The 12,237-nt window shown below is 35.8% G+C and overlaps 1 pseudogene; it reads right to left on the bottom strand.

Annotated features, from left to right (window-relative positions):
- Positions 1-8,532: 8,532 nt before the first annotated feature.
- LOC131656777 (subtilisin-like protease SBT5.4) lies at positions 8,533-11,948 on the bottom strand (annotated as a pseudogene).
- Positions 11,949-12,237: the final 289 nt, after the last annotated feature.

Genomic DNA, 12,237 nt, shown 5'->3' with positions numbered 1-12,237 from the left:
TTTGCAATGTGGGGCATTGATATGATCGGGGAAATCAAACCAACTACTTCTAATGGACATCGTTTCATCCTTTTGGCCATTGATTACTTCACCAAATGGGTAGAAGCTGCTTCTTTTGCTTCTGTTACAAAAAATGTGGTGGCCCGATTCATTAAGCACAACCTCATCTGTCGGTATGGCATCCCTGAAAGGATTATCACAGACAATGGTACCAACCTGAACAACAAGATGATTACTGAACTCTGCATGCAGTTCAAAATCAAGCACCACAATTCTTCTCCTTATAGACCAAAGATGAATGGCGCAGTGGAGGCCGCCAACAAGAACATAAAGAAGATTGTATAGAAGATGAAAGTTACTTACAAGGATTGGCATGAGATGTTACGATTTGCTCTTCATGGTTACCACACTTCGACACGTACTTCAACCGGGGCAACCCCATTCTCACTAGTCTATGGCACGGAAGCAGTATTACTGATTAAAGTTCAGATTCCATCTCTAAGAATCGCGAAAGACGCATAGTTAGATGAAGATGAATGGATCCAGACGCGACTAGACCAGATAAATCTAATTGATGAGAAGAGGCTTGCAGCTGTTTGTCATGGGCAGTTATATCAGAAGCGTATGATCAAGGCATTCAACAAAAGAGTCAAGAAACAAGCATACCAGACTGGTGATTTGGTAATAAAGCGAATCATCCTACCACAAGGTGATCCTAGGGGCAAGTGGACTCCCACATATGAAGGACCATTCGTAATCAAGAAGATATTCTCTAGAGGAGCAATGATACTCACTACTATGGATGGCGAAGACTTTCCACACCCTGTGAACGCAGACATAGTCAAAAACTACTACGCCTAAATAAGACCCGCTAGGTCGATGTACCTAGGATAAAGTAAGGACATCCCGGCGAACCAAAAAGGTCCGGGCAAAAGTTAGGGATATATATATAAAAAAATGTACACCCGGCAAGTTGAAAACCCGAAAGGGCGACTTGGGCAAAATAGGGTATCCTGGTAGGCTGAAAACCTGAAAGGGCGGCCTAGGCAAAAGTTAAGGATTAAAGCGCACGACTATGTCCCATTCAGATCACTCATCATTCAGTTTTATTAGCAATGTCAAGTTCAAAGGGCACGGACCGGTTCAATCACCTTTCTTCAACAAGCAAGGGATGAGATGCTCGAAGACATAATGGCAATAGCAGAATTGAAACTCAATAGGATCATTCCCACATAGCTATTTTTCTTTTGTTTTACTTTGTATCTTTTCAAAAACACACAACGATGTTCTCCAATCATTTTGCCTATTCATGTCTCTTTCTTAATACAAGTCATTTTCTTTTCTACTCTCCTGAGTGTTTCTTTCTTTCTCGAATACGCAAACGTCCAATGATAATCTTGAATGAACATATGCATATGAACATGATTAACATTTATCTTTTCCTTTGCAAAATATATGTATTTTTGTAAAAGACAGGAAAGGCAATTAGACAATGTCTAAGTAGTCCAGAAGTTCTCCCTCAGAGTCAATAATCTGGAGGGATCCCCACAGAGTAATCATTAAAAGTTCTCTTCCCAATAGAGATTCAATTCCCCAACAAAGTTTACATCTTCGACACTGCCGGCTCACCGATACTTATCTTCTCTCCAAACAGGGTTATTAATCTCCCTTATCCCTAGTCAGGGCACATCAAGATCAATCATTCGAATTGCTTTCATCCCCAAGCAGAAATCATAAATTCCCAGTCGTACATCTTCAATACAAGATCAGGCATCAGGATCCCATTACTACTGAGTTTCAATCTCTCAAAAATGCTCCACGCAGCATAAATCATAATCATACATCGTACATACTCCCTATACATTGCATACAGTTCTAATCCATACATAACATACAAAGTTCCTCATTTATTTTGAGGACTTCATCTCATTCATTACATGCATCATAAACATTCCATAAAACTAACATTGTTACCAAGGGAATATTATCTTACAGGTACATTATAGAAATAATCAAAGCAACAATTCAAATCTGAAATTCATTCAAGGCAAAGCCTAACGTACGACTCATTTTGACAATTATTGGATTTGGTCTAACGTACGACCCATCCTTAGTAGCCTAACGTATGGCTTATTCAGAGTTACCAATACATTGGATTCGGTCTAACGTACGACCCATCTTTGGCAACCTAACGTATGGCTCATTCTATTATTTCTCAATACAAAGGATCCAGTCTAGCATATGACTCATCCTAGGATACAACCTGATGTATGATGTATTCTGACGACTATCAACACAGGGAACCCGGTCTAACGTACGATCCATCCTTCAGCCTAACGCACGGCTATCCAGATAATAACCAATGAAATCGGACCCATTCTAACGTATGACTTGTCCTAAAGTACAGCCTAATGCACGACCTACTTTTCCAGACATTTAAACAATGCAAACCGGACCCAGTCTAGCGTATGACTCGTCCTAAAAGTATAGCCTGACGTGCGGCTTACTTTGACGCTTATCAATACAGTGGAGTCGGTCTAACATATGACTTATCCTAAGTATATCTTTCAGATGCAGTCTAACGTACGACGTATTCTGACTATTAAGTCTATCAAGCTGGATGGCATCTTTAAGCTCATCTCATTCAGGTCTCTCAATATCCTGGTGGCACCTCTAAGCCCATCCCCGATGGTGCAAATTTCTGGGTACTCTAGTGTTCAATCCTCTTCCACCCTCAAATACAAAATGGGACATAAACCATTCTACATCCTCAGGTTTAAGAAGATTGAACAGGGGCAGCTATCATACCCCAAAATTTGCCCATCTCATTTCACCTTTCAAAAGTTCAAAAACTCAAGGACACACACTCTCCTATGCAGAGACCTCAATGAACTAGGGTTTTGAATTCTCTGAAGAAAATTAATAAATCAAGGTCCCCAATAGATTTCAGATGACTTATGATGTTTCAAACTATCTCCATGACAAAATTCAGGCTTCAATTCCAAGGACTTCCCAGTCAATTGCTCAGAAAGTCAATAGTCGACTAGTTTGACCTAAAAGTCAATTGTAGTCAAAGTATAGTCAAAATTCCTATTTTTTTTGTCAACATCCTTATTTTGAAGTATCATTCATCATTTGATCAAGGATTGATCATTATTCATCAAGGAAAGTTCAGAAATTAACAAAACCTAAAGTTTCTAAATTAGGGTTTTTTGACCTAAAGTCAACTGAACTTTGACCGGCCATAACTTTCACATGGAACATCATAAAGTTTCCATCCAAAGCTCAATTTGAAGGAAATTGAATTCTCTACAACTTTGTCTCTCACATGCCAAGTCTAGAAATGTGTCATTCGAGAGATATGGATCAAAAGATTATAGGTCCTTTTTGAAAGTCAACCAAAAGCAGTTTTTTGTCAAAGCCAATATCATCAAGATAAAATCCTCAAATGGAAAAAAGATTCCAAAGTGGCTTGTAGAGGACATCTTGAGGTTTCCAAAAAGTCCTAGAACTCCTCCATATCTAAAAAATTAAGGGAGATATGCCTTGTCAAAGTTGGACCATTTTAAAGGAAGAAATGTGAAATAAAAGGCTCCAAAATGAATGTTTTTGCAAAGGGACCCAATCTTTTTTGGCCCAATCTTCATCCTCAAGTTACCCAAGACTCCAAATTCAAATGCCACGAATTTATTTGATTTATTATGGATTTTTATTCATTTAAAAAGTGATTAAATTCAAATAAATCAAGGGAAAAATCAAAGATTTAATTTGGCTCATAATTCTAATCAAATCCATTCAACATTAACTCCAAAAATCAATCAAATTTCATGCACCAATTCATTGGAAGAAGATTGGATCAAATTGGCCAAAATTGGAAGTTTTTAAAACCATATTTCCAATCAAATTTCTTCAATGGCAAATCAAAGATTTAGCAAGATTCAGGTCCAAATTTTTACCCTAATTCCATCTCCTATAAGTACATAACTTGAACAGATCACTAGGGTACGAATTCTCTGCCTCAAGATCCCTAGTCCGAGCCCCAAAAATTCAATAAAATCTCAAGTTCAATTCCCAGGTTGTAGGTCGATTCAAAGCTTTTGAAGGATTCAAACACCTTCCTCAAGTATCCCTGAAGCTATTGGGATCATCACGCACGTGCAGCACCCCCAGAATAACCTCCATTAAGCCACGGTTTGTACAAACTTAAATCTTTTCGATTGCTTGAATTCATGGCATATAAACATGTTTTGATTGCATTATATTGTTTATTATGATGTGTGGAACGATTCTGGATGATTAATTTGTTAAACGCGTGCATATACCGAGTTATGCCATTGTTAGAAACTAGGGTTTCGTTTTAGGGCTTTCTGCTACAGGTACTTGTTGGCCAAATTAAGGCCATAATTGAATGCGTGAGGTCCATACGAACTCAATGGCAGCCTCGCGAAATTTTTTTGTTTCCATTTGCGTGTATTCATAAAAGACAAGGTTTTAGCTATGGAGGGAACCGTCACTATAGACTGTTGCATGGTCTAAGACGACGGCCAGAGGAAGGAGATGAAAGCGTGTCAGCCTCCCTTTGGCCAGAGGTGCAAGCGCGTTTTTTGATTTGAACCCATGGATCCGGTTCTTTAAGACTCACGTCGATGTTGTAGGCCTTTAGCGCTCATCCCTTGGATTGCTCCATCCTCAAATCCAACTCATCTGGACATGCAGACGTACCATGCTCCCTCATCCATGTGCCACACTAGATGAGAGTTAAGTTTTTACTAATTTTTTTTATTTTTATTTACATGATCCCTTTTATTTGTTTATTTATTTATTTTCTTTTATTTTTGTTTTACTAATTATTTACTTTAAATTTTCATACTTTTATTAAGAATGTTATTTTTGATAATCATTTATTTTATCGAAAACTCGTTTTTTATAATCTCACCTATAATTGTTTTAAATATTAAAAATTCAAATTTTCACATGTACTTTTAAATCAATTAAATAATTAGAATTTAATCCAATAATTATTTAATTGTTATATTTAATCGAACCTTCGATAAATATTAAATTATTTACTTTTCATATTTTATTTAAGCCAATTGTTTTAGCCCTGATTTATCCTGATAAATTAGGGTTGTCGATCTTTAATGCACTAACTTTTCTCTTCTTTTTCAAGGATGATCAAGGATTCGATGAAGGCTCGAGACGTTTGAATTAATCATTTTTGCCTCTTATTTTTCTTTCCTTTATTCTTTTTCTGCCTTTATTTCCTCAATTTTGTCCCTCGAGGTTGCCTTATAAAAGATGATTGTCCCCATTGCTAAGGTATCCTCGCCTGTTGCCTAAAAGATTAAATGACTATTATATCCTTCCCTTAGACTACCTGCCCTCTTTATGGCAGGGACAGTCTTATGGAGAACGATAACTCCGATGACCCTTTAAATCCAATGAAAGGACTTACTACCCTCCTATGGTATGGGTAGCCCTGAAAAGCTAAAAGAACAAATTTTAAAACTTAGGGTAGTTCCTACTAATTGCTTGCTCTAAATTCAAAATCTTTTTCCCACTCTTTTCAAAATCAATTTTCAAAAAGGCTACGCTTATTTACACGCTAAAGTCCTTAAACAAAATTCTTTTTCCACACTTCAAACATTTTTGAAAACAAAGTGAGCTAAGCAATTAAGAGCCCATGGATAACCATGGATACAAAGGGTTCTTTAAACCTTCCCTTTGTACAACCTACCCCCCGAACTCAAAATCTTTTTAAAGGTATTTTCCTGTTCTTTTAGCCTTTCTATAAATTGGATAAAATAAAAGTCGGTGGCGACACTTGCTATCCGCAACATTTCAAAAAGTCAGTTCTCCCACCGTATTACAATGTCCCTCATGCATCACACACCGCCTAGATTATTTTGTCGGTCAAATGTATAACGCGTCGCGTCCCATGCAAACAATTTTAGCCGCCCCACTATATAAATGAAAGAGCGTGCCGTTTTACAGGTAATTAAAGTTTATCTCAATTTGCACACTATTTTTCATTTTATCATTAACTTGGGCTTTAAGGTGCTATTAATTGTAGGTAACTCCCCAAACCAGAAAGTTTAGTGCATTCCTCCAAGAGTCTAACACCATAAATTTGCTTCTATTTATAGGCTCTCTATAAAAACAAGAGTGTATAGGAAAATGAGAACAACTATGTTTTGAAAATTTCACAAGCTTTAAACTTAAATAGAGGTCAAATTCTTATTAATAAATAATTTTGGAAACAAGTGTTTTAAATAACGAAAACAAGGATGACTTAATCGTAAATGCCATAACATAATATTGTCATCATTCTTTAAAATAAAAAAAATTTAAAGCTAGGACTTATTCATTTTGAAGGTCGTGGATATTCATCTCCAAATTCAAAATAATAACAATTTCTAATCTCCTTAGCACTTCCGATCATTTTCTCGAGTTTAAATCCTGAAAGACACGCTGAGTACTAAAAAATTTAGTCTAACAATGTTTCTCTTGAGTTAACTTGCCGACTGATATCAGACCACAAGAAAGATTTAGGACATGAATGACATTGTAAGGGTTAGACTTAGCGATAACACGAGTGAACCTTTACTTGCAATGGATGAAAAAGAGTCATCTGCAACTATTATCCTATTATTAACTGCACATAGATTATGAAGATAAAAATGTAGATTCACCGGTCGTATGATTAGTAGCACTTGAATCGACTATCCAAGTATTGTCGGGACTAGCACGAAAAAATGTACCTTTTGAGCTCTAGAGCACAAGGGAGTTCACCAAAACACTTTTAACGGTTTTCCTATTTGTTCTGAAGTGAATGGCAGATGAGTTGAGGATGACTTCTTCCTTCAATTTTTTACTTTTCTTAACTTAGAAAATAATGAGTATTTCTACTATGGAAAACTATAACGTAGCACCATAACCTTAGCTAGGGCTCTGATACCATGTTTGAAAGTGCTTGGGCTTAATTCATTCCTACAAAACTGACTTGTAGGGTGAGAATTTCTCCCTACTTATAAACACATGTTCAAACCTTACCCGTTCTGAGACTTTTGACATACCCATCTCACACCCAAGACTGGGCATCAGGAGCACGAATTATTGGAATTATGCTAGCAGGTGACCCAACCGATCTTAAACGAGACCCTGATACGATATTAGTTAATAGGACATGCTATTATATTTTATTCTTAGCCATAGTGGATATAAATAGGGAGATTACAACTTCAAAATAGAAAAAGAATATTCTAGGAGAATTTATTATAATAAAAAAGACTAAATATAAAAAATAAATAATAGGAAATTTATATGATTACTCCAATAATTGGAGTCGAAGTGTCTGTGTCTGTGTTGTGTCTGGTTGTCCGTGTCGAAATCTGTGCTTCACAATCTGGTTTAAACCAAAGTAGGAATTAAGTAGTATAGTAACTAGAAGAGAATTTCTTATTCCACCTCATGCTTTTCCAGCGCAACATGCGAAATTCCAAAAATCCCACTGAAAACCATAAATATATTTCTGGTTCGCATTCCCACACACATAATTCATTCGTTTTTGAGATTCACCCCATTTTACATTAAAATTTATTCCGATAAAAAACCGGAAATATATTTCTGATTACTGATAAATCAAAATTTTAATCAAGTTGTCTTCACTTGGTTTTAAAGCACTCCCCTTTAAGATATTGTATCAATCTCGTAATTATTGGAAATAGTAGTGTATAGTATATGTCTATAGTCTTTGATTTGGATTTCCACTTGAACTAACACATGATAAAAACAAGACTACTGTCATCACAACATGTCATTCCTGAACTAGTCAACATACCAACTAAAACATACTACATTAATCATGATGCATTTTACAGTGTCCATCCACTATATACATTATTAAAATCCTCTCTCTCTCTCTCTCCCTCTCTCTCTCTCTCTCTTTCTCTTTCCTACCTTCAAATCATAGATAAAAAGTAAAAAACTTTTCATATGAGAAGAGTTCAATGCAAGCCCTCTATTCTAGTGCATGTGAAAAGTTGTTTTTAATATATTCCATTGATTTAGGAACAGGAAATATATTTTCGATTTTATGTGCATTTCCAGTTTTACGTAGATGAAATTAAAAAAGGTGTGCACCGAAAATATATTTTTAGTTTTTGGAGGGGCAAAAACGAAATTGTACAGGGTCTTTTTTAGGACTATGGGGTGGAATAAGAGTTTCCCAATTAGAAAAGTTAAACCCAAGTAGAATTTAAGTATTGAGATTGCTATCCTTACACTGGATTTTTTACACCATGTATATACACCATATAAATACCATATGGCATGTGTGTGTTTTTTATTAAAAAAATTGAACAATTATTATTAAATATAGTAAAAGGAATCTAACCGTATAAAAATACGGTGTAGTTGTATCATCTAGTGTAGGATTATCATTTTTCTTAAGTATTTGTAAACTTGAAATATAACTTGAACAAAAGTTTTATTCATATATATTCGCACCAACATATGCAATTATGCCTCATTTCTTAATCTATGTTAAGTACAATATACACATTAACAACCGTTTAGAAATCTGATAGTTTCTCTAGTTATGCTTCACTAGTAGAGGACTCATAACTTTGTGTCTACCATCAGACCACAACAAGTGACCAAATACAAAACCTGATGTTGGTTTGGTTACCTTAAAAATAACCTTGAATGTTTTCTTTTCACCAACTTCATTAGATTTTAATGATTTTGGCTTAACCAAAACAGAAATCCCATAAGGTTCCTTGACATGCACTTGATATGTACCTTGTGACCCTAGATTTGTAACTATACGAGTAATAACTTGCACAAAGTGTTTGCTTAGATTAGGTACTGTGACTGAAGGATAGTCAAAACCCTAACATGTTATAATACTTAGGACAAGTGAACAGATTCCTAGAAAACATTTTCATCTGTGTTTGGTTGTAACCATGAGAACATAGGAAGTTCTTGTAATCAATAATGCTTAGATCATAGATAAGTCCAGGGTCCATAGCAAGTTTTGGTTGTATGTGTCCTGCACCATAATCGAATGGAGTTGCATCTTCCTTAGATTGATCTTTAATTTCTTTGTCATTGTTGTCTAGTATTGTTGCTAGAAGCACATAAATAAATTTTGGCAAGTTAGGAAAATGATAGACTATTTTGACCAATGCTTACAATTTTGAGGACTCGAATAGAAAGTTGCTAACATATTTTGCGGAACAATATTTAGAAAAATTGTGTAATGCATGTTAATCAATTTACCTGTAGTCATGATTGCGGATTTAAAGGCTGCAGGAGTCCAATCGTGATGGATTGTTTTAACAAGGGCAACAATGGCAGAAACATGGAGACATGCTACAGAAGTTCCGGACCCTATATTATATGGAATCCGACAATTATCTGATGCAAGACCAGTTGGCTCCTATGTACGTATAAAGAATGTCCACACCTGGTGTACTGATATCGGGCTGAAAATCAAAACCAAAGTCATGTCAAGATTGTTAACACATTAATTAAGGAGTAATCAGATTGGATGTACTAATGGAAAAAAATGGACCTTAAGGATTATCGGTTAGATGGGATTAGGTCCCCTTGATGAGAGTGAAGCTATTACTGGAGCTGGTCTTACTCCCACTCCAGTTTCGGCCTTACTCATGTAAGCCACGGGGTTCCTTCAATATATGCATAAATAGATAGATACGTTAGTAGATAAGTTCGAATAAGCCAAAATAAATTAATGTAAAAGTAAGATAAATTACTTGGTGGCTTTGATGTAGGAATGAACAAATTCAGCATCTGTGTAATTGATATGTGAAGTTGGCAACAAATGCGCGTATGCCATAATGTCATTACCACATTGCTTATTGTTTCCCAAAATTAGTCCTATTGCACCACCAGAAACAGCTTCTTCCTCTGCATAAACTACTCCATTTATCTCTCCTAGGAGGCAGAACAAGATTTTTCCTTTAACCTTGTTTGGATCAAGACTTCCAACCTTACATATTTCACTGCCATAAATCTTAGATATATATACAATGATGTAGAGAATGCAAACATAACACAAAAGTTAGAGGCAGTGCTATAGATACTTACGCGTCTTCGGTTGTTGCATTAGCAACTCTAGCATCTTCAGAACTGATCAAGGAGTAGAACTTCTCATATGGAAAACCTGTTGAAAGACTAGTTCCCTTCCAGAAAACAAACATGTTTATTTATGTACAAAATACGATGCAACTTGAAGCGGATGTTTTAAAAAAACCAGCCGGAAATTGAAGCAGATACCATTATTATATGCTTCGTGTCACCAAGTTGAAGATAATTACCAAAGTTTCTATCAATTGTGCGATCAACAACATTAAACAACCAAGGCGCCAAATTAGTAACAGTTCCAAATTTTAGTCCTGAATTACCTTCACCAGCAACAACTATTACACCATTCTCAACGGCATGAAAAGCCCCTATAGAAATTCCATCTTCGAAAAATTCTATAGGCCTATCTTTACCCAAAGAACACGAAATCACATCAACACCATCACTTATAGCATCCTCAAAAGCCTTCATGATGTCTGCATCAGTACATTCGATCTCAACTGTTCCAAGCCAACACACTTTGTAGGCTGCAACATGAGATCTTGGTGATCCACCTTTAGCAGTACCGTTGGTGAAGCCAAAAACGTTAGCGCCTGAAACAAAGTTGCCTCCTGCAATTGATAATGTTGGTGTTCCATGTCCTAATACGTCTCGTGATGTATAAAGGGATTGGTTTAGTCTTCCGAATTTTGATTCGTAACCTTTGCTGTAGAATCTTGCTCCTATCAATTTCCTGTGTAATTTTGTTGATCATTGATTTCAATTCCCTATCAATTAATAGTAAGAGTCTAGCTTTGTAACGCAAAAATAACGAAGTTCAACCTATTGCAGTGAAAATTGTCAAGTTGGCAGATTCCACACCACTTTAATGGGACCATACTCATTCCATCATCACTAAAACTTTGAGATTCAGGTCAAACATCTATTCAAGATCAAATGTGGAAAATTGACTTTTGAGTATGATGATGATGATTGATGACGATTCATAACAAACTGACCTGTATCAGAGTTTGCAATGATTGTACCATCACCATATCTTGCCTTATCCCATAAGGAGTCTTTAGGAATCACTCCATAATCATTCTCTAGCCCAAGAAATTCCCATGATCTTGTGGTTTGCAATTCATGCCCTTTGTTATCAAACACAGACACTACATTTGGATGTTCTGGTGTGCACAACTCAAAATTGAGCAAAAGAATATGAAAATCTACTTATATATTTTATAGGGTCCGTAGACAAAGTGGTAATAACCACTGGAAACTCACACACACAATCACGAGTATTAGTGTTCCAACCTAGCAAAGTTGGCTTCTGCCAATTGAGCTAAGACTTGCGGAACAAAATCTACATATATTAGGAGTTGGTAAATGTGATTTACTAACTTGCAATTTTGGTTGCTTCTTCTACTTCAAGTACAGCAGCAAAACCATTGATGTGTTTATTATAAGATTAAAACATTGCTTCCTTAGCTTTCTCATGGTATGAAGGTGATAATAATTAGTATAATCTCTCTATCTCTCTCATAACAAAAGTTTATTGAGTTCTATAGACCATATACATACCTTCCCAAGTGTGAGTCAAGTAAATTGTAATGGGAATTTGTTGCAGATTGGAGATCACTTGCTGAAGGGTTTGGCCCTTGAGAATGTGATCCTAAGTAGACAATATAAGACTGCAACAAAAGAATTTTAGTTTAAATATGCCTTCATAAACAAATTATATATATATATATATAAGAATGAAAAGTTGATCTTGTCTTTTTGATGGCATATGAAGATTGTTGCAAGAAAGGCCAGAGAAGAAAGAATGAGATAAGGTGGAGAATAGAGAAACTCATTATGGTATACAAAGTGATGTGTGAAGACTAAAATAATTATATTATTTCAGTTTGAAAGCAACTGGTATGACATAATCAATCAACCATACAAAAAGATAACCTTAGTTGGAACAGAACTGTAAAGACTAGACTTATTATATATAAGTGTAGCAACCTGCCTAAAAAATTAATGTTTAGAGTCGCCACCTATTCTACCAAGGCGAATAGGAAACCTTGCGCAGTTAAGAGATCAGGGTAAGATACTATATTCAGGTCGAGGGAAGGTGTTAGGCACCCTCAACCCTTTCCT

This window comes from Vicia villosa, linkage group LG3 (assembly GCF_029867415.1).
Source record: "Vicia villosa cultivar HV-30 ecotype Madison, WI linkage group LG3, Vvil1.0, whole genome shotgun sequence".
Classification (NCBI taxonomy): Eukaryota; Viridiplantae; Streptophyta; class Magnoliopsida; order Fabales; family Fabaceae; genus Vicia; species Vicia villosa.
The sequence above is the reverse complement of the archived record's forward strand: the minus strand, read 5'-3'. Positions and strand labels throughout refer to the sequence as shown.